This window comes from Zootoca vivipara, chromosome 2 (genome assembly GCF_963506605.1).
Source record: "Zootoca vivipara chromosome 2, rZooViv1.1, whole genome shotgun sequence".
Classification (NCBI taxonomy): domain Eukaryota; kingdom Metazoa; phylum Chordata; class Lepidosauria; order Squamata; family Lacertidae; genus Zootoca; species Zootoca vivipara.
This window is the reverse complement of record NC_083277.1, coordinates 5274988-5297236: the sequence shown is the minus strand read 5'-3', so window position 1 is coordinate 5297236 and position 22249 is coordinate 5274988. Positions and strand designations below refer to the sequence as shown.

The window sequence follows — 22249 nt, the reverse complement described above, 5'->3', positions numbered from 1 at the left end:
TTTTTAGTCTTCCGGTTAGTATATCACTAAAATTTTTATAGTCGACATTAAGTAGAGAGATCGGCCTGAAGGATCCCACCTGATCGTTCTCTCCCTCTTTCTTTGGTATTAATGTTATAAATGTTTCTCACCATGTTTTTGGGAACACTCCTTTTTCTAAGATTTCATTTGTTAACAATTGGTACACACCACCTATCTCCTCCCAAAACAGTTTATAATGCCGACTTGATAGGCCATCTGTTCCAGGTGACTTACCCAATTTCAATCTAGTAATAGCCTCATATACTTCTTGCTTTGATATCGGTTTGTTAAGTAACTCTTTTTCTTCTTCATTAATTTGGTTTATATCGCATTTGGTAAAATAATTTCCCAATTTTTCTCCATCAATATTCTCTCTTTTATACAAATTTTTATAGAATTTGACAAAACATTTCTGTATATCCTCTCTATTATTCAACCTTTTCCCTTTATCTACTATGCTTGTAATCATTCTTTCACTCTGTTTCTTGCGTATCTGCCAGGCTAAAAGCCTTCCTGCTTTCCCCCCATGTTCGAATGTCTTTTGTTTCATCCATTTTATTTTATTCTCAATTTCATGGCACGCCAATGTAGATAATTTATTTTGTAGAAGCTTAATCTGTGTTACCAAATTTCTATTGTCTGGTTTTTTGGCTAACTCCTTCTCCTTCTCCTCCATTTCTCTCCTAATTTCCTCCATATTTCTTTCTCTCTCTCTTTTAACCCTATTCTTTTGTTGAAGGTATATGCCTCGGATAAAGGCTTTGCTTGCATCCCATGTTGTCGTCAAATCTACTTCTTTCGAGATATTGTTTTTAAAAAATTCTTTCAACAAACCTTTAACTTTTTCAACAAATACTTCATCATTTAGAATTCTCTCATCCAATCGCCATCTTCTAATCTGTCTGTTATATTCTCTTATTTTCACCATAACTGGGTTGTGGTCCGATATGGATTTTGCTAGGATTTCACATTTTTCTACCCTAGACATTAATTTAGATGACACCCAGATCATGTCAATCCTTGACGCCGACTTCTGAGCCCCAGAATAATATGTAAATTTCTTTTCTTCGGGATTTTTCACTATCCACCCATCCTTTAATTCATAATTACTTATTATATTGAAAAAGGCTTCCGGTAATTTACCTCTATTTTTTTTCCTCCCTTTTGTTCTATCCAATTGTGGTACTATAACCCCATTAAAATCCCCGAGTATGATTACCTCTTCTTCATCTATATATTCTTCCATCTTCTTCCCCAATTTCTTAAAAAAATCCAGTTTACATCCATTTGGAACATAAATATTGATTATTGTCACATTCCCTGTTGGTAAAGTCAAGCGCACTCCCAACATCCTTCCCTCCTTATCCTGGAATATCTTTTCGGCCTTTATACTAGATTTCACATACGTAACCACCCCCCTATTCTTCTTCACATCAGATGATATAAATTCTGTACCCAACCTCTTATTAATTAATACCCTTTCGGTTCCGGTTTCCGCCTGCAGGAATGGCGGACCTGTTTTCCATCTCTCTGACCTTCGTAAGGAATTTGGCGGTTGCTAGGGGAGTAAATGGCAACCCCCTACCCTCTCCGGGGGTTACGGAGAGGGGCCGCTGGCCCGCGATGCCCCCAGACCCACTCCGACTGTTTTTGGAGTGGGGGGAGCTTGGGCTGAGCACTTACGACGGCCAGGACCCCCGGACGCTAATCTGCATGGCGGGGATTTCCATGGTTAAAGAAGATAATTAGGCTTAAATCTATGGACATACTTCAGAAGGAGGGGAAGAAGCGCTGTTTACTGCTGAGAATTTTATGCTGCTGAGTGAGAGGAGTCAAAGAATGTACGGCATCTGGAAGAAGGATTGATGGGGACGGAGCGATAAGGGAAGCGAGTTTTTATTTTTTATTTTTTCTTCATATATGTTGCCTCGTACCTTCCCGGACGCGATGTCCTGGTTTGTTTGGAGTGAAAGAGAAGCAAAAGACTGTGTGAGTTGAACTTTATAGCTGTTGTTACTGAGCATATTTCTTAAAGATGTGGAGTTGCCGATGAGAAAAGCCCCCCCCTAGTCAGACGGAAGGAGTTCTGGACGCGTTCGGAGGATTTATGAGCTGTGACGCACTTTAAATTGGAGCAGCGACCTGAAGCTAAGTTCAGCTATAGGGCAAGGAGATCCATTAATTTACCAAGAGTTCATGGTTGGATGTTTGGGTCTCCTGCCTGAAAAAGCTGTAAATTCCATAAAGATAAATAAATCGTAAATCTTCATGGCTATGAGAGAAAATGAAAGTGATTTGAGCCTTTTAAGATGGCGCTGCTACTTCGACGCAACAGGGAGCTCCATTAAGAAGATTTATGGGGAGGCTGGACTGATTAACTCACACAGGAGAAAGAACATCTGTGAAACTTTGTTTGATATTTATCTCAGCAGCTGGAACAATCGGATGAAAGTGGAAAACATCTATGTGACTGTAAGGGGAAGATTTGGAATATTATGAGCTTGGAGGACGATTTGAACTTTAGAAATAAGACGGCAGTGGACAGTTGCGAGGAATTCCCAATTTCTTGAAGCATGGGAACCAAAAAATAAATTCTTTAGATGATTTGGCATAACATTCGGTTTGATTGATATATATATGTGTATAATTTGAAATATTGAATGTGATATAATTGGTTTTAATTGGAAAATTAATAAAAATATTTTAAAAAAAATATTAATTAATACCCTTTCATGATCTTTAGATACATGCGTTTCCTGGAGGCATATAATGTCCCAGGAATCTTTTTTCAATATATGCTCCGTCTTATTTCTTTTAATTTTATCATTTAATCCATTAATATTCCATGAAATAATTTTTAGATTCATAACTTTATTATATCACTTCAACTGTAGGCTATCAATGTCGGCTTTGATTTTAAAAATTCTTGAAAATAGGAAAGGAAAAAAGGAGGGGAGGGAAAGGGGAGGAAAGGAGGGGAGCAGCCAATGAGGGGGGGAGGAAAGGGGAGAATAGAGAGGGAAAAAAGGAAAGAAAAGAAAAAAAGGGGGGGGAAGGGGGAGGGAAGGGAACAAGGGGAAAGGAAAAAGGAGGGAAGGGAGGGACTAAAGAATAAAAAAGGAAAGGGGAAAAATTATGTATGAGGAGGAGACAATAAGGGTGAGCAACTATTGTTTACAATTCCATCATGAACACGAGAAACAAATCGAAAGTAGGTAACTAAATTATCCGCCTTTATATGTTAGAGTCACTTCGTCTTAGTTCTCTTCTTCTTCCCCAAACTGTTCTTTCTTTTGTCTATTATAAAATCTTTCCGCTTCTTCCGCCGATCTGATCGTTTTCCTTTTACCTTTGAATGTAAACGTGAGTCCTTCTGGGAACTCCCAAGCATACCACATATTTTGCTTCGATAGAGCATCCGTCAGTACTTTATAGTTCTGTCTTTTCTGCCGAATCCTTTTGGGAATTTCTTTAAATATGGAGATGATTTTCCCGTCTATCGTCAGACTTTCTTGTTTTTTCTTTTGCAGTATTTTGTCTCTGAGTAGCATTGAGTTGAAAAAAACCATACAATCCCCGGGGCCTTTGATGTTATTTGACCGGTCTATTCTGATTCGATAGATCTTATCCACATCCATCAATAACTCTTCCTCATTAACGTTCAACCATTTTGACAATTCCTTGGCTATTTTTTCTTCTATTTGCTCATTTGCTGACTCAGGAATGCCTCTCATCCGTAAAATCGTGGACTTCTGTTTCATCTCAAGCAGTGAAAGTTGATCTGCCAGATCTTCTTGTGCTTTCTTTATTTTTTTATTTTCCTCCTATTCCTTCTCCTTTATCCTCTTTAATTCTCTATTTTCCACTGTCATTTTCTTAATTACTTCCTCTTGCTTATTTACTTTAGCATTTAGGTCTTTAACTGATTTCTCAAGTTCTTTATTTTTGCAGTGTAGATCTTTTATTTGTCCTGTCAGATCAGCAATCATTTTAGAATTTCCTTCAATCTTTGAGTCCAATCTTTCAATTTTTGAGTCCACTGCGTCCAATTTCTCATTTAATGCTTTATTCATTTCAGTTATCAACTCTTTTAAGTCAGCCAGTGCGTCATTGTCATTGTTCATTGATTGTCTTCTTGGTTGATTACTTGCTGCCACTGCTGAATTTGTTGCGTTTGTTTGATGTTGTCGTCTGCCTGCCATTCTCACTTTATATATTCACTTTATGTTTAGATTCTCTTTAATTCCCTTTAATTTCTTCAATTCGGATCCTTTGTTTCCCCTTTTAATTGGGAGTTCCCTTGAGCTCCTTCTTAGCTGAATCTCATCTCTCTCTCTCTCTCTTTGAAAAGATAGATAAATTTAAGTGGGGGTTTGTCTTATAGCTGTCTCAAACACAGCTTGCCAAATGTCTTTAAATGAGAGCAGCAAAGAAGAAAAGGAAAAAAAAAGGCTCAGTTACCACCTCAGTCCACTGGATGTCGCTGTGTATCTTACAGAGTTTTAACTCCGTTAGTCTCTTCTCTCACTACTTCTATTGCTGCTGTTCTTTTATCTTCACTTCCGCAATGACGCCGGAAAGGAACACCCCAGCGTGAGTCAGCTACTGGTATGTCTCCATCTTTGATAATAGTTCTTATCTATCCTTACAGCGTCTATTTTGCTTTCCTCTCATTAGTTCTCCACAGCGCTGTCTTGGTGATTTGCCTCCCTTCTCAGAATTCTCCCCACACGCAGGGCTTTCAAAGCAAGTCTGTTAGCAATATATTAAGCGCTCCTTCGACTTCACCGCCCGCCCGGAGTCCGTTTTAAAAGTCCAATAAAACAATCTTAACACTCACGGGTCGGTAGCTTTTGTTTAGTCTCCAAGCCGAAGAGCTCTGGTGCTCGCCAGGCAGGGTCTAGGGCGCCGCTACAGCGTTGTCTGGTCTTTATTTTGCGCTGGCTCCTCTCCGCAGCTCCACCATTCAAAAAGGGTGCCGCTACGCAGTTCCGCCGTTTCACGCCGCTTTTTCAATAGTATAGCGAGAGACCCGTACTCCCGCTTTTTTGGGGGGTGTTTTGGCGCCACTCCCCCCCCTCAAAGACAAACGCTGTTGAATTTAATGCTCCAAGTTGAGCAGAGCGTCTCAAACGCAGCCTGCTTCTTGGCGCACCATCACCGGAAGTTCAGTCGGCTCCGGGTCTTGTTTTTGCTGACTGTATAGAGCTTCTCCATCTTTGGCTGCAGAAAATATAATCAAACTGATTTTGATGCTGCCCATTTGGTGATATCCATGTGAATAATACTAAAACTAAACTCATGATTACTCAAAGAAACATAATAGGTTTAAACTTCCCAAAATAAACTTGGTATAGAAAAGACATGAATTTCCCAAAGTAACCTCTAAATAAAGTAAACCTTGACGAGGTGCCGGCTAAGTGACTCGTTTCACTGGAAAATTTCTATCTGTTTCCTCAGAAGGAAAATGTTTAGGGGCTGAGGTTTCCTTATAATAAAAAACAGAGCTGTAAACTCTGAAAAGAATTGAAAATTACATAGCAGTCAGACGAAGTGTGCATGCATGTTGAATTTCCAAGCAAAGGGTCTGCTGGTTTCTCTTTAAGGTTTCCAGACTCAGAAGAGAGCAGGGCAATTAAAGGCACAGAAGTCCTGTCCTCTATTGAGTCTGGCAACCCTAGTCAGGGATAAACTTCCCCAAGATAAGACTATAGTTGTTTAAACTAAAGGTTTCCTAACCTATGGAACAATTCAAATAATGAATATCATTGCTCTTAGGAAAAGATCAAGTAAAGGGCTGTAAAAGCTCTCCTAGTTGTGATGTTGTGACACCATTGTTCAGACTGCTGGAGGGTGTTTCTGATTCTTGGCTTATATACTGAGTGGAGCTCCATTTCTTAAAGGGCTAGGAACAATTAATTGTCTTAGGGCGTGTCAAAGTACACTTACAATAGTAAAATGCAACAAACTTACATAATGCTGGTTCTAAAATGCTCTTAACATAGAGAGACTTATAGAGGAATATTAGTATAGTGGTGCCTCGCAAGACAAATTTAATTCGTTCCACGAGTCAATTCGTTTTGTGAAAAATTCATCTTGCGAATTGCGGTTTCCCATAGGAATGCACTGGAATTTCTTTTTTTGCCCATAGGAACGCATTAATAAAATTCCAATGCATTCCCATGGGAAACCGCGATTCGCAAGACGAATTTTTCACAAAACGAATTCATCTTGCGAGTCACCATCACATCACCATCAGATCGCAAAATGCATCCGTCTTGCGAAAAATTTGTCTTGCAGGGCATTCGTCTTGCGAGGTACCACTGTAAAGTGAAAAGGAACTATCCTTGTTTATAATCACAGAAAACCACTGTAAGCGCTCTTGATCTGAAAAATAAACACAAGCAAACTTCTTAAAGAAACTGATGTTTGTGGCCTTATATTTGAATGTTCTTGGAATTAATGAAAAAAGGTATTTACAAGAAAGGACTAAAATCCATATTGGTGTTGAGGCTTAGGGAGCTGGATATGTTTAGCCTGGAGAAGAGAAGGTTAAGGTGATATGATAGCCATGCATAGCTGCCAAGTTCTCCCTTTTTTAAAGGGAAATTCCCTAATGCTGAATAGGCTTCCTCGCGAGAAAAGGGAAAACTTGGCAGCTATGTAGCCATGTTCAAATATATAAAAGGATGTCATATAGAGGAGGGAGAAAGGTTGTTTTCTGCTGCTCCAGAGAAGCAGACACGGAGCAATGGATTCAAGCTACAAGAAAGAAGATTCCACCTAAACATTAGGAAAAATTCCTGACAGTAAGAGCTGTTTGGCAGTGGAATTTGCTACTAAGGAGTGTGGTGGAGTCTCCTTCTTTTGAGGTCTTTAAGCAGAGGCTTGACAGGCATACCGCTTTGTCAAGAATGCTTTGATGGTGTTTCCTGCTTGGCAGGGGGTTGGACTGGATGGCCCTTGTGGTCTCTTCCAATTCTACGATTCTATGAGGCCTGTGGGTGTCAGGGATGCAAACCTGTGTATCCAATATGTTTCTTTTTGTAATCATTTCTTTTGCAAAATGTCCAAATTTGGTTCCTTGCTAGTATGTTTGTAGATAACAAACCATCTGAAGTCCGTGGATCTATGGTTCACTCTTATAAAATGTGATGTGAGCGGTGCCTCAATGATTTGGTTTGCAATGCGGTTGCATTCGCATTGGATGGCATATACCACGCCCCGAGAATTACAGTTTGTAAATGTATCTTGTTGAATCACTTTATTGGTGTTGGGGATGGTGAACTCTATTTGTTCGACGGTTAGGCTACATATGGCACAATGACCGCATTTAAAATGACCTTTGATCTGACTTGGCTGAGGTTGGCTCTCACTGGTCATATCCGCATGTACTAATGTCTTTCAGGTTCTTGGTTCTGCGGAAACCAATGTGTGGAGGCGTACTTCTTGTAGAATGTGCCAGTGTTTTCTAATAATTCTGGCTATTGAGTTGGATAATGGGGTAAAATCTAAGGACCAGGTTAGAAGATGTTCTTTAGGTTTAGAACGTTCTACAAAGAGGGTGTGTCTGGGCCTCATGTGTGCCCTTGCCTGTGCTGTTCTTTGGGAAATTCATGTCCTTTCTATACCAAGTTATTTTGGGAAGTTTAAACCTATTATGTTTCTCTGAGTAATCATTAGTTGTTTTAGTATTATTCACTTCATCAATCTCGTTTCAGGGATTTATCACGGCATAGTTTTGTTTTTGTTTTTGCTCTGATTATACATTCCCGTGATTGCCTTTTTCTTGGCCAATGTGGGCTTTAACAGCTGCCCAATAATGCCGACTGCTTATAAAAACACAAAAACATATACAGTGGTACCTCTACTTACGAATAACTCTACTTACAAATGTTTCTACTTACGAACGGAGCTCCGTCCGCCATCTTGGATGCGGTTTAGATAGGATTTTTTCTACTTACGAATTTTTAGATACGGTTGCTTCGACTTACGAATTTATTCTCCCAATGCATTCCTATGGGATTCGACTTACAAATTTATTCGACTTACGAATGTGCGTTCGGAACGCATTAAATTTGTAAGTAGAGGTACCACTGTATCATTGTAGCAAACAGGAACAATAAATCCCCCCCCCCACAGTTTTAAAGGCAATAGAGAGTTTAATTAGTTGACCTTTTCTAAATCCCTTTATCCTTTTTAAAGATGAAACTTTATGTCAGAAACAAGATGACCTCTGCACAGTCCTACAAAATTTGGAAGGGTCTCGTTCCCATTTTTAAGCTTTCTAACTTGGCATTGGTATTCTAAAAATGATTTTTATTTGAGCACTTTCTCCAGTCAGGGCCTTCAGATGATGTCTGTTATTTCTGTTGGTCTCCTTTGATCCCCCTTCTCCTTCTTTTGTAGGTCCTGCCTCGTTCAAGGTGCACCGAAAGCTGTCGCCCTGGATATGCCAGAGTGACTAAAGAAGGAGAGCCCGTTTGCTGCTACGATTGTGCTCCTTGTGCGGAAGGGACCATCTCCGTTCAGGAAGGTGGGTGACTCCAGAGGAAAGGGAAAGGACATCTAGTCCATAGCCCTGTTCTCACAGCGTTGAACTAGGTCTTAACATATGGTCCTTTCAAGAGGGTCATGTTCCTCATAGCAGTGCAGCACTCAATGCAAGGCCTCTCTCCCTGCCAGCCTTCAGCCAGCCAGCCCAAGATGGGCCTCTCCTTCTTCACTGCCTTCTTCTTCCCAGCACACCTTGATAAGGACTGTCTTTTCCTGACAGGCCAGCCTCCAGAAGGTGCGCACAGCAGCAGCGGCCGCTGTCTCCGTGCCGCTGCCAGCGCCGCTTCCTTCCTACTCACGGCCGCTTCTGGCTGCTTCCTCCCGCTCGACCCAGAGGCGCCTGCAGCTTCTGATTGAAGCGGGAGGAAGCGACCGAGAGCCGGAAAGAAGCGGCGCCGGCAGCGGCACGGAGACAGCGGCCGCTGCTGCTGTGCGCACCTTCTGGAGGCTGGCCTGGGCGGCGGACGCTGTCTCCGTGCCGCTGCCGGAGCCGCTTCCTTTCTGCTCTCGGCTGCTTCCTGCTCGGCCCAGAGGTGCTCCTGCAGACAATCAGAAGCTGTGGGCGCCTCTGGGCCGAGTGGGAGGAAGTGGCCGGAAGCAGCCGAGAGCAGGAAAGATGCGGTGCCGGCAGCGGCACGGAGACAGCATCCGCCGCCCAGGCCAGCCTCCAGAAGGCGCTCACAGCGACGGCGGCCTCAGAGGAGGATTGCCACCCGCGTCCGCCTCCCCACAGTGCCCCTGTTCGCCAGGTGCCCTGGCGCCCCCAGCCCGAGCCTAGGGACGGCCCTCTAGGCAGTGGCGGGCAGCGGCGGGTGGGCTGGCCAGCGCAGCGCCCCTCAATTTCTTTTTTTGCCAAATCATTTTTATTTTTTAAAACACATATAAGCACCAAAAACATAAACATAACATACATTCAATACACTACTAAACTACTACGTTAAACATTAAAATAACAGTACTATCTTATTCTCCATATCTTTTTTTCTTCTACGGCTTTTTCAAGCCTTGACTTCCTTCAACCCCATTTTTGTAATTTTCCATATTAGCATCAAAATACTATAATTCTATATGCTAACATTGTCCATATTCTTATATATCCTTTCTATATCTTTTATCCTCCCGCAATGTCTTTATCTACTTATATCTACAAAGATTCTTTTAATCCTACTAATACTTTCATTTCTATACCACTGTCTTTCAAATAATCTGTAAATTTTGTCCAGTCTCTGATTAATTGTTTTCTTGCCAAAGGATGTGGGTAGCTACATGTGCAACAATTGCAAGTTGGTTGCCCTACTAGAAAACAAGGTTGCCCTTCTGGAAGAGAAGGTGCAGCAGCTTCAGGGGCGTGTATCTACGCTCCAGAGAATTAAAGAGCTGGAGCTTTTCTTGGATGCAGCAGAGCACACTGTCTGCACCAAGGAGGAGACAGGGGATCTCCCTGAGGAGGAGGTCAGTTCCCCAACACAGCAGCCAGATGTATGGAGGAACGTGACTCATAGAAGTAGAAGGCCCAGGGATCGCTCTGAGTGCTTAGAATTACACAACCGTTTTGAAGTGCTCATGGAAGACGAGGAACAGACTCCACCTGAGGATCTCTCCCTCATCACAGTTGATGAGGAATATGAAGACGAGCAGCAAAGTCAGTCCTCCAGGAATATGCAGGTAACCTTGGAAGGGACAGCACATGGAAGAATCCCAACCAAGCCTATGAAGAGGCGTGTAGTGGTGATAGGGGATTCCCTACTGAGGGGTACAGAAGCAGTGATATGTGGGCCTGACAAGATGTCTCGAGAGGTGTGCTGTCTACCTGGGGCCAAGATCAAAGATGTAACAGAACGGCTGCAAGGAATCATAAAACCCACCGACAAATACCCCTTCCTTTTGGTGCATGTGGGAACCAATGACACTGCAAGCCATAGCTTACAGAAGATCAAAAATGATTATGAGGCTCTGGGCAGGAAGTTGAAGCAATTAGATGCACAAATTGTCATCTCTTCTGTCCTCCCAGTTGAACGACATGGCCCAGGGAGAGAGGGAAAAATAGGGGAAGTGAACAACTGGCTTCGCAAATGGTGCAAACAGGAACGGTTTGGATTCCTAGATCACGGTCTGCAGTTTCTTGAAGATGGACTTCTGGCAAGTGATGGACTGCACCTCACAAAAGTTGGGAGGAATGTTTTTGCCACAAAACTCAAAAACCTCATCAGGAGGGCTTTAAACTGACTTATGTGGGGGAGGGAGACAGTGGTCCTGAAGGTAGGAGTCTATCAAATGCTGAAGATGATCATCCAAATGTCAAGGACCAAATGGAGCAAGCAGCATGCAGACCTAGTGGTGGGACGAAAATATCCTTAAATAAGAGACATGGGGGAATGATCAACGGTCTTCAATGTCTGTATACTAATGCACAGAGCATGGGAAATAAACAAGATGAACTTGAGCTCTTGGTACAGCAAACTAAATATGACATAATAGGCATCACTGAAACCTGGTGGGATGAGTCTCATGACTGGAATGTAGTAATAGAGGGATACAATCTATTTAAGAGAAATAGACCAAACAGGAAAGGAGGAGGAGTAGCTTTATATGTTAGGGATATGTATACCTGTGAAGAGATCCAGGATTTAAAACTTCAAAGCCAAATTGAGAGTATCTGGGTCAAAATTAAGGGAGAGAAAAACAACAGTGATCTCATTGTGGGAGTTTACTATAGATCCCCAAGCCAAACTGAGGACACAGATGATGCCTTCCTGGAACAGATGGCCAAGCATTCCAAAGGAAGTGAGATAGTAGTAATGGGGGATTTCAACTATCCTGATATTTGTTGGATGTCAAACTCAGCCAAGAGCATAAGGTCGAACAGATTCCTCACTGGCCTTGCAGACAACTTCATTGTCCAGAAAGTGGGAGAAGCAACAAGAGGATCAGCCATTTTAGATCTGGTCCTAACCAATAGTGATGACTTGGTTAGTGGGGTAGAAGTGGCAGGATCATTAGGTGGGAGTGACCATGCTCTTCTGGAGTTTATTATCCAGCGGAAAGGAGCAACCAAGCATACTAAGGTCCAAATTCTAGACTTTAAGAAAGCCAACTTCAGAAAACTTAGGGAAACGCTGGGTGAAATCCCATGGACAGTAATACTAAAAGGGAAGGGAGTTCATGATGGTTGGGAGTTTGTTAAAAGGGAGATATTAAAAGCACAACTTCAGGCAATACCAATGAGACGGAAACATGGAAGGTGCCTAAAGAAGCCAGGCTGGCTATCTAAAGAACTTTTGACTGAGTTAAGATTTAAAAGAGATATGTACAAAAAATGGAAAAGGGGGGAAATCTCCAGAGAGGAATTCAAACATATAGCCAGCACGTGTAGAGACAAAGTCAGAAAAGCTAAAGCACAGAATGAACTCAGGCTCGCTAGAGAGGTTAAAAGCAACAAAAAGGGCTTTTATGGGTATGTCCGTAGCAAAAGGAAAAACAAGGAAACAGTGGGGTCACTCAGAGGAGAAGATGGTGAAATGCAAACAGGGGACAGAGAAAGGGCAGAACTCCTCAATGCCTTCTTTGCCTCAGTCTTCTCCAAGAAAGAAAACAACGCCCGACCTGAAGAATATGGAGCAGATGATTCAGCAGGGGAAACACAGCCCAGAATAAGTAAGGAGGTAGTACAAGAATACTTGGCTAGTTTAGATGTATTCAAGTCTCCAGGGCCAGATGAACTACATCCAAGAGTATTAAAAGAACTGGCAGAGGTGATTTCAGAACCACTGGCAATAATCTTTGAAAATTCCTGGAGAACAGGCGAAGTTCCAGCAGACTGGAGGAGGGCAAATGTTGTCCCTATTTTCAAAAAGGGGAAAAGAGAGGACCCAAACAATTACCGCCCAGTCAGCCTGACATCAATACCAGGAAAGATTCTAGAGCAGATCATTAAGCAAACAGTCTGTGAGCACCTAGAAAGAAACTGTGTGATCACTAAAAGTCAGCATGGGTTCCTGAAAAATAAGTCATGTCAGATTAATCTGATCTCATTTTTTGACAGGATTACAAGCCTGGTAGATGAAGGGAACGCTGTGGATGTAGCCTATCTTGATTTCAGCAAGGCCTTTGACAAGGTGCCCCATGATATTCTTGTAAAGAAGCTGGTAAAACGTGGGCTAGACAATGCTACTATTCAGTGGATTTGTAACTGGCTTACTGACCGAACCCAAAGGGTGCTCATCAATGGCTCCTCCTCATCCTGGAGAGTAGTGACTAGTGGTGTGCCACAGGGTTCTGTCTTGGGCCCAGTCTTGTTCAACATCTTTATCAATGACTTGGATGATGGGCTTGAGGGCATCCTGAGCAAGTTTGCAGATGACACCAAATTGGGAGGGGTGGCTAACACCCCAGAGGACAGGATCACACTTCAGAATGACCTTAACAGATTAGACAACTGGGCCAAAGCAAACAAGATGAATTTTAACAAGGAGAAATGTAAAGTACTACACTTGGGCAAAAAAAATGAAAGGCACAAATACAGGATGGGAGACACCTGGCTTGAGAGCAGTACATGTGAAAAGGATCTAGGAGTCTTGGTAGACCACAAACTTGACATGAGTCAGCAGTGTGATGCAGCAGCTAAAAAAGCCAATGCAATTCTGGGCTGCATCAATAGGAGTATAGCATCTAGATCAAGGGAAGTAATAGTACCACTGTATTCTGCTCTGGTCAGACCTCACCTGGAGTACTGTGTCCAGTTCTGGGCACCACAGTTCAAGAAGGATACTGATAAGCTGGAACGTGTCCAGAAGAGGGCAACCAAAATGGTCAAAGGCCTGGAAACGATGCCTTATGAGGAACGGCTTAGGGAGCTGGGTATGTTTAGCCTGGAGAAGAGAAGGTTAAGGGGTGATATGATAACCATGTTCAAATATATAAAAGGATGTCATATAGAGGAGGGAGAAAGGTTGTTTTCTGCTGCTCCAGAGAAGCGGACAAGGAGCAACGGATTCAAACTACAAGAAAGAAAATTCCACCTAAACATTAGGAAGAACTTCCTGACAGTAAGAGCTGTTCGGCAGTGGAATTTGCTGCCAAGGAGTGTGGTGGAGTCTCCTTCTTTGGAGGTCTTTAAGCAGAGGCTTGACAGCCATCTGTCAGGAATGCTTTGATGGTGTTTCCTGCTTGGCAGGGGGTTGGACTGGATGGCCCTTGTGGTCTCTTCCAACTCTATGATTCTATGAATTTCTGGTCCCGCTGTTCGCGGATCCTTCCAGTCATTTTGTCCATTTCTGCGAACTCCAACATTTTATTAATCCATTCTTCTTTCGTCGGTAATTCTTCTTGTTTCCATTTTTGTGCTATTAACATTCTAGCTGCAGTCACAGCATACTGGAAAAGCTTTACATCTGAATTCTTAATCTCTCTTCCTACCATTCCTAACAAAAATGCACCTGGTTTTTTAATAAACGTATATTTCAAAAATTTTATAAGTTCATTATATACCAACACCCAGAAGCTTTTCACTTTTTTTACATTCCCACCACATATGATAAAAAGTTCCCTCTTTTTCTTTGCATTTCCAACACTTATTATCCACCTTATACATTTTAGCCAATTTCACTGGTGTAATGTACCATCTATACATCATTTTATACATATTCTCTCTTAATGCATTACAAACTGTAAATTTCATACCCTCTTCCCAAAGCTTCTCCCAGTCTGCTGCCAATATGTTGTGTCCAATATCTTGTGCCCATTTTATCATTACCGACTTTGTCACTTCATCCTTCAGCTGCCACTCCAGCAATATTTGATACATTTTTGACGGCAATTTAGAATTACTATCTAAAATTTCTATTTCAAATTGTGATCTTGCTTCACCAAATCCCATTTTCTTATAATCCTGTTTAAACATCTCATTTATCTGATAATAATGCAACCAGTCATTTACATACAGTGGAACCCCTACTTATGAATGACTCTACTTACAAAAAAATCGACTTACGAATGAAAAAAATTGGGGCACGCTTACGAATTTCTTCGACATCTGAATGGCCTCAGTGCCCCGCGCTCGCCGCCGTATTGGGCCCTAACTGGCCTCATTGCCCCACGCTCGCCGCCGTATTGGGCCCTCACCGGCCTCATTACCCCGCGCTCGCCCCCTACCGCCGGATCGGGCCCTTGCCAGCCTCATTGCCCCGCACTTGCCGGCGCCGCTAGATCGTACCCTCATGGCTGTTGTTGCCGCCGCTGCCGCCAGGCCGGTCTTCTACAGCGAGCGGGGCCGTGGAGGAGCGAAAGGCAGAGGCCTCGGCCACCCGCCCGCCTGCCTCCCTGCCTGCCGATGGCTTCTCTTTCTCCTTCGCTTGCTCCGAGCGTTCGCGGAGCTCAGAGCAAGCAAAGGAGAAAGAAAAGCCATCGGCAGGCAGGCAGGCGAGCGAGCGAGCGCTACGGGTAGGGGGCGGCCGGCCGGCCGAGGCCTCTGCCTTTCGCTCCTCCTTTCGCTCCTCGCTCGCTCGCTCGCTCGCCTGCCTGCCTGCCGATGGCTTTTCTTTCTCCTCTACTTGCACTGGCGTCCGTTTGAACTGCTAAGTTGGCAGGAGCTGGGACAGAGCAACGGGAGCTCACTCCGTCGCCAGGATTCGAACTGCCAACCTTCTGATCGGCAGACCCTTCCCAATTTTGTTGGGATGTGGAGAAATCATCTTGTTTCTATCCTAAAGTTTCGTTTTTAAGTGCCACTTTAGCCCTTGTCTGCCAACTTGAAATGCAAAATGGATGTGACCTTGGAGTGTGTCCCTGCCATGGACTAGTCTCCGTCACCACTTCTATGACACAAGGGGCTTCGTCTTCTTTGGCAATCACTCGTAGCCGAGTAAGATTGTCTTCCATAAACACGATTTTAACAATGGGTCTGAAAGTGACTGTGGAGGCCAATTCTGGATCCACATGTCCTTCTACAGTGGGGACATTGGTTTCCAGGCGGGATTTGATCACGGTGTGGCTTTTACGACCACTAGGTGGTGACCCCACTTGGCGCGGTAATCCAGTCAGGGGAAAAGGGAGGCAGACTATGTCTAGGGCACCTTTTCTAGCCCCTCCCCCTTCTCGGGGTGAGCAGAGCGGATCCTAAAAAGGGCTGCTCAGTCATGGATACAGCTGCTGAGCTGCTCAACTGCCTCGTTCCTTGAGTTAGAACGACTGAATCTGTATCCACCGCCCATGTGCCGGTTCATGACTAGGGGCTTCCAGATTTCACGATCCTGCCCCCGTTACCATTTGCCAATCACCATGGGACTTTGGGGGTTTGGGATGGGTTTTTGGAAGAAAGAGAGAGAGGGGAAGAGAAAGGGAAGGAGGGAGGGAGGGAGGGGGTGAGATAGAATCAATTTTGCAAGAATACTTGGATTTCTTCCAAAATGGTGCTATTCAGGAAATACAGCTGCAGAGGAACTGGCCAGTTATTGACTATCAACCTCCTTTGGTTCCACGTTTAGTTGGGAGGTGCTACTGAAGAAGGAGCTTGTTTCTTTTCTATAAATAATCCTAGGAAAACCCCAGTTTTACTTTCTTGTAATGATGACTTTAGGTACTACATGCATGCAGATTTCCTACTTCATAAATCATATTAATTCCAAACAATGTGGGCCAGATTCAGCTGACTAGTCCTGCCAGCAGAAGCCCTCGGAAGGAGCTGAAGCTGGGGCAATAGAGAAAGAAAGAGAGGGAGGGAGAGAAGAGAGAGAAGGAAGGAAAGAAGGATGGGTGGGTGGAAGGGTTAAGAGAGAGTGAAAGAAAGAGGGGGAAGTACCGTAAGTAAGTAAGTAAGTGTGTGTGTGTGTGTGTGTGTGTGTGAGAGAGAGAGAGAGAGAGAGAGAGCATAGCTGCCAAGTTATCCCTTTTTTAAAGGGATTTTCCCTTATGCTGAATAGGCTTCCTCGCGAGAAAAGGGAAAACTTGGCAGCTATGGAGAGAGAGAGTTGTTGTCGGGGGCATGGCAAATGATCCTGCCTCCCCCTCCCCCCAGGCGGCGATGGCCCGCGCGCAGCTGCTGGAGCAGAGTGAGGTGGCGCCAGGATCAGCCCAAAATTGGGCTGTTCCGATCCCCTCCTCCCCCTATGCGATCGCCGGGGCGGGTGGAGGGAAAGCCAGCCAAACGCTTTCCCTCCACCCGCCTCACAGCCAGCCGGCTAGAAGGAACGTCTCCCTTCTCCCCAGCTGACTGTGGGGCGCATAAAAGAAAAGGAGCGGCACCGGGCGGCGGCGGGGGGCAGGCTGGCCAGCACCCCCTCCATATTGGCGCTTTAGGCAGCTGCCTAGTTTGCCTCAATGCTTGCTTCGGCCCTGCCTGTAACCTCACTTCTCGTAGCGAGGGAACCGCCAGAAGGCCCTCGGAGCTGGATCTCAGTGTCCGGGTTGAATGATGGGGGTGGCGGCGCTCCTTCAGATATACAGGACCGAGGCCGTTTAGGGCTTTAAAGGTCAACACCAACACTTTGAATTGTGCTCGGAAACGTACTGGGAGCCAGTGTAGGTCTTTCAGGACCGGTGTTATGTGGTCTCGGCGGCCACTCCCAGTCACCAGTCTAGCTGCCGCATTCTGGATTAATTGCAGTTTCCGGGTCACCTTCAAAGGTAGCCCCACGTAGAGCGCATTGCAGTAGTCCAAGCGGGAGATAACCAGAGCATGCACCACTCTGGCGAGACAGTCCGTGGGCAGGTAGGGTCTCAGCCTGCGTACCTGATAGACAGCCGCCCTGGACACAGAATTAACCTGCACCTCCATGGACAACTGTGAGTCCAAAATGACTCCCAGGCTGCACACCTGGTCCTTCAGGGGCACAGTTACCCCATTCAGAACCAGGGAGTCCTCCACACCCGCCCGCCCCCTGTCCCCCCAAAACAGTACTTCTGTCTTGTCAGGATTCAACCTCTTGTTAGGATTCAACCTTGCAAGGGAACAGGAGTATCTCTAGCTAAGATTCAAGGAGCGACACAGCGCTGTCACTCCTTGGAGAGCAGGCATCTTGCTTTCCTTGGTCAAATCTCACCTCCCACCCATGGCTGTATGTACTGATGTAGTGAAGCCAAATTTTCAAGACAAATTTGGTGGGAATGTCCCCTTATGTCTGTTGAAAACTGATGAAAGAACCTAGATAAGCAATTTCAATAGGCTTTTTTTTCAAAGGCTTGCATAAAGACATACAAGGGGCCCCAATGCATCATATCAAAGACTCCTTTGCTCAGAGGCGTCTTGCCCATAGGGCCAGTGGCGCGGGGCACCACGGCGCCAAGTTCTGGAGGGCGCCAAGGAAGAGGCGAGGCTGGACGTGGTGCCTCCTGGCAACAGCTTGCTGCCCTCGCTGCCCTCTGCCATGCTGTGTCGTGTCAGAGGAGCCCCCTCCAGCCTGCCCGCCAGGAGGGAAACGTGGGAGGGGGGCGCAGGAGGGATTTTTGCACCATGGCGCTGGATACCCTTAAGACGGCCCTGCCTCTGCTTAAGCTACCTGCTCTCACAGCAGCAGACAGTGAGAGCACATATATATCAAGGGAAGTAATAGTACCACTGTATTCTGCTCTGGTCAGACCTCACCTGGAATACTGTGTCCAGTTCTGGGCACCACAGTTCAAGAAGGATACTGACGAGCTGGAACGTGTCCAGAAGAGGGCAACCAAAATGGTCAAAGGCCTGGAAATGATGCCATATGAGGAACGGCTTAGGGAGCTGGGTATGTTTAGCCTGGAGAAGAGAAGATTAAGGGGTGATATGATAGCCATGTTCAAATATATGAAAGGAAGTCATATAGAGGAGGGAGAAAGGTGGTTTTCTGCTGCTCCAGAGCAGCGGACACGGAGCAATGGATTCAAGCTACAAGAAAGAAAATTCCACCTAAACATTAGGAAGAACTTCCTGACAGTAAGAGCTGTTTGGCAGTGGAATTTGCTGCCAAGGAGTGTGATGGAGTCTCCTTCTTTGGAGGTCTTTAAGCGGAGGCTTGACAGGCATATGTCAGGAATGCTTTGATGGTGTTTCCTGCTTGGCAGGGGGTTGGACTGGATGGCCCTTGTGGTCTCTTCCAACTATGATTCTGTGATCTCGGTTATGTTTTTTAAAAAACTGCATGTTTTTACAATAATCCTGCCAGTGTCTTGATCTGTTTACAGTTTGAATCAGATCTATGGCTCCTCTACTGCAGCTACCTGCTCTCACAGAAGCTAATAAGATGCCCCAAAGGGAAGCCACAAGCATGATTCAAGAACAACATCAGCAGGCTCTCCAACTTGGTTTTAAATTTAGCAGGGCCCAGATTGACAGCCCCTCCTGTGAGTTCTCACAAACATGCTTTGCTCTCACTCTGCCCCTGCCCATTGAGTCACACACAGGGGCCAGGGAGGTGAACCTTCTTACCCTTATAATTATCAAAATCATGGGGATTTATTTATTTAGTCCAGGGATTTCCCCAACGATGGCTTTTGACTCCAAAAATAACATAAACATCAGAATCACAGGCAGAATGAGATAACTTATTGTCACAAGCCTTCAAGAAGAACTGGGTTATAAATATCGTAAGCCTGGTTTGAGAGATTTGGGGGCAGGCAGGGCTCCTTTCCGTGAGAGGTTTCCTTTTTGTACCTTTGCTTGAAGTTCCTGTAGGAGTCCAGCTGCGCTACTAATGTCCCTGCTGTTACAAGAGGGTATGGCTCTTGCAGGCATAGCCAGGATGATATTAGTGCCGCTGCTATTTGTGCTGCTTATGCCCCATGGAGCCAGAGGGATGCTGAAAGCAAAATGCCCCCTGAATCTGAGTGAGGAAAGTGACCCGCTGAATTATTATAAGTCGGGAGACTACCTGATTAGTGGGATCATATCTGCAGGAGCTGCTAGAACTTACCCGTACAACTTTACCTGTCATCCCATAAACACTGTTATGACGTAAGTGACTTTTATGTTACACAGACTGAATTCACTTTTATGTTACACAGACTGCATTCCCAATCATTGCTGTTTGCCCGAGACAGCAGCTAATTTCTCGCCATCCCTGATAAGAACTTCTCCCTCATTTGCCCTTCTATTGACTTCAGAATTGAGATTCAACATATAAATTCACACTGGTCCCTTGTTGTTGTTGTTGTTTAGTCGTGTCCGACTCTTTGTGACCCCATGGACCAGAGCACGCCAGGCACTCCTGTCTTGCACTGCCTCCCGCAGTTTGGTCCCTTAGTATTCTGCAAACAGGGATTTTAATTCTGAACACTTTTTATTTTTTGTGTTCAGTTTAACTAATACAAATGTAGCATCTAGAGGACAGCTGAACATCTCATGTCCTGCTTCCTGGTTCATTCTGAATAGCTCCATTATAAAACATTATAAGACACTTTGCTTTTTAAATTGAGTTCCGCAACTTGGATTTCATTTTTAAAAAATCATAAAATTTGACTGCCCCCCCCAAATCCTGGCTACAACTATGAAATCCAGTGTGCAATTTAAAGTTTGGAGATTGAAGGGAGTGGAAAAATCCGGATGTGAGGAGACAACCTCCTTCTCTGCAAACTCTCTTGAATATTAAAATAAATATAGGGGCTTTAACAGGTATTTCCACCACCCTCAGAAGTTAAGGGGGGGTGGCCCAAGAGAGGGCATTTCTCTTTTTCATTTTTTTAATCCTGTAAATAGTTCCTGCCAGATCTCTGAAGTGTAAGCCATCGTTTCAACCTAATTCACCAAAGCTCAAGCTCTCCTAAAAGCTACTCATTGCCTTGTGGGAGCATCTGGTCAAAATTCTGCTCCTTCCCAGCTGCAGAGTTTGGATCCTCTTATGTTCTTCTAAAACAAGTAGTATGGCATGTTTTCATTTAATGGAGAATGGGAGACTGAAACGATTGTTTGCTTGATTCATTTATTTGCAGTTCTTCAGCACTGGACACCTGTCCATGTTGTTTGCCGTCCAGGAGGTCAACCAGAATCCTAAGCTTTTACCCAATGTCACCCTGGGCTACAGCATCTATGAGGCCGCTTTTGATGCCAAAACAACAGTCGATGCCCTCCTAGACAGTATTCCAAGCTACAGTTGTGGAAGACAGAAGGACGTGTTGGTTGTTTTTGAAGCAACTACTTCTGAAATCCTGAGCCAGATCTCAAACATGTTGGGCATCTACAAAATGCCCCAGGTAAGACGTTGGAGGGGAGGGTTGTCACTCAAAAAGAGAGACCATAGAGTGAATTTTAAGAAAGTGGGGACTGACATGGAAAGCCCTCTGTCTCTTCCCCTCTCCCTCTCCGTACTGGCGATAGTAATTCATAGAATCATAGAGTTGGAAGAGACCACAAGGGTCATCCAGTCCAACCCCCTGCCAAGCAGGAAACACCACCAAAGCATTCTTGACATATGCCTGTCAAGCCTCTGCTTAAAGACCTCCAAAGGAGGAGACTCCACCACACTCCTTGGCAGCAAATTCCACTGTCGAACAGCTCTTACTGTCTTACTGTCTTGACTGTGTGGCTGCTTAGCCTCTGCCTCTCATTCTGTGCCGTGGCCCATTGTGATTCTAGAAAGAAGGTGGAATGCCATGACCCCTGAAAGCCCCAGATGTCCTATTCTGCATCAGTGCCCATTGAAGACACTGCCTTCTCTGGTCCTCCACTGCAGGGTGCCAGACTGGATGAGTCACTGTCCTGATCATGTGACCTGACCCTTCTTTTTTTTTTAAAAAAAAAAATATTTTTTAAATTCATAATTTTTATTGGTTTTCACATTGTCTATTACATATATTACATTTTACAATTTATCTTTTACATTCACCCACAGCTAAATTTCCATAATCATAAAACTAAAAATTACAAATTCGACTTCCACACTACTTTCTGCTGCTTTTCCTAAGGTCATGAGTTGGTTGTGCAGTATGACATTCCTTATGTTTTAAATCCAACTTCCAACTATTATTCATATAGTTATCAAACATTTGTATCTCTGTTTACAGACTTATGTCCTCATTTCCTGACTACAATATAACATGTACTCATTTTCTACTTATCTTTATCACTTACACACTGTATTTATAATTTCCATCTGTATATCCAATAAAGGATTTTAAATTATTGTTATGAGGTCATTTCAATCTGCTGGTATTTAAAGATATTATCCTGATTCCACTATTTTGTCTATGTATGTCATGAATTTCCCCCATTCTTTCACATACGCCTCGCTACCTTGCTGTCTTATTATCAATGTTAATTTTGCAATCTCCATAGATTCTACCATTTTCTTACGCCAGTCTTCCACCGATGGAACTTGTTCTTGTTTCCAAACCTGGGCTAAGTTTGTGCCCTGACCCTTCTTGTGTTTTCCGGAAAACATGACACCAATCCTTTTCTTACTAGATCAGTTATGGTTCATCTGCTCATGACAAAACCCACTTCCCTTTTATCCACCGGATGGTCCCAAAGGAAGAAACCCAGTATTTGGGGATTGTCAAGTTGTTGCTGCATTTCGGGTGGACGTGGATCGGTCTCTTTGTTCCAGACAATGACAATGGAGAAAGATTCCTGAGTGCCTTCACACCTCTGATCATCCGCAGTGAAATTTGTGTTGCTTTCTTGGAAAAAATTCTAATTTTGACCCTGCACCAAATGTCATCCTTACATTGTAAACCATCTGTCCTGAGACAAGTCAAGGTGTTCATTTACTAT

The 22249-nt window shown here is 44.2% G+C and overlaps 1 protein-coding gene across 1 annotated transcript in view; it reads left to right on the top strand.

Annotated features, from left to right (window-relative positions):
- LOC118081353 (vomeronasal type-2 receptor 26-like) overlaps positions 1-22249 on the top strand; it is a 46693-nt gene that overhangs the window by 18964 nt on the left and 5480 nt on the right. Inside the window, exons 2-3 of the transcript XR_009556935.1 lie at positions 8431-8557; positions 20470-20730. The gene's annotated coding sequence lies outside the window, so the exon portion shown is untranslated. The remainder of the gene's footprint in view (positions 1-8430; positions 8558-20469; positions 20731-22249) is intronic.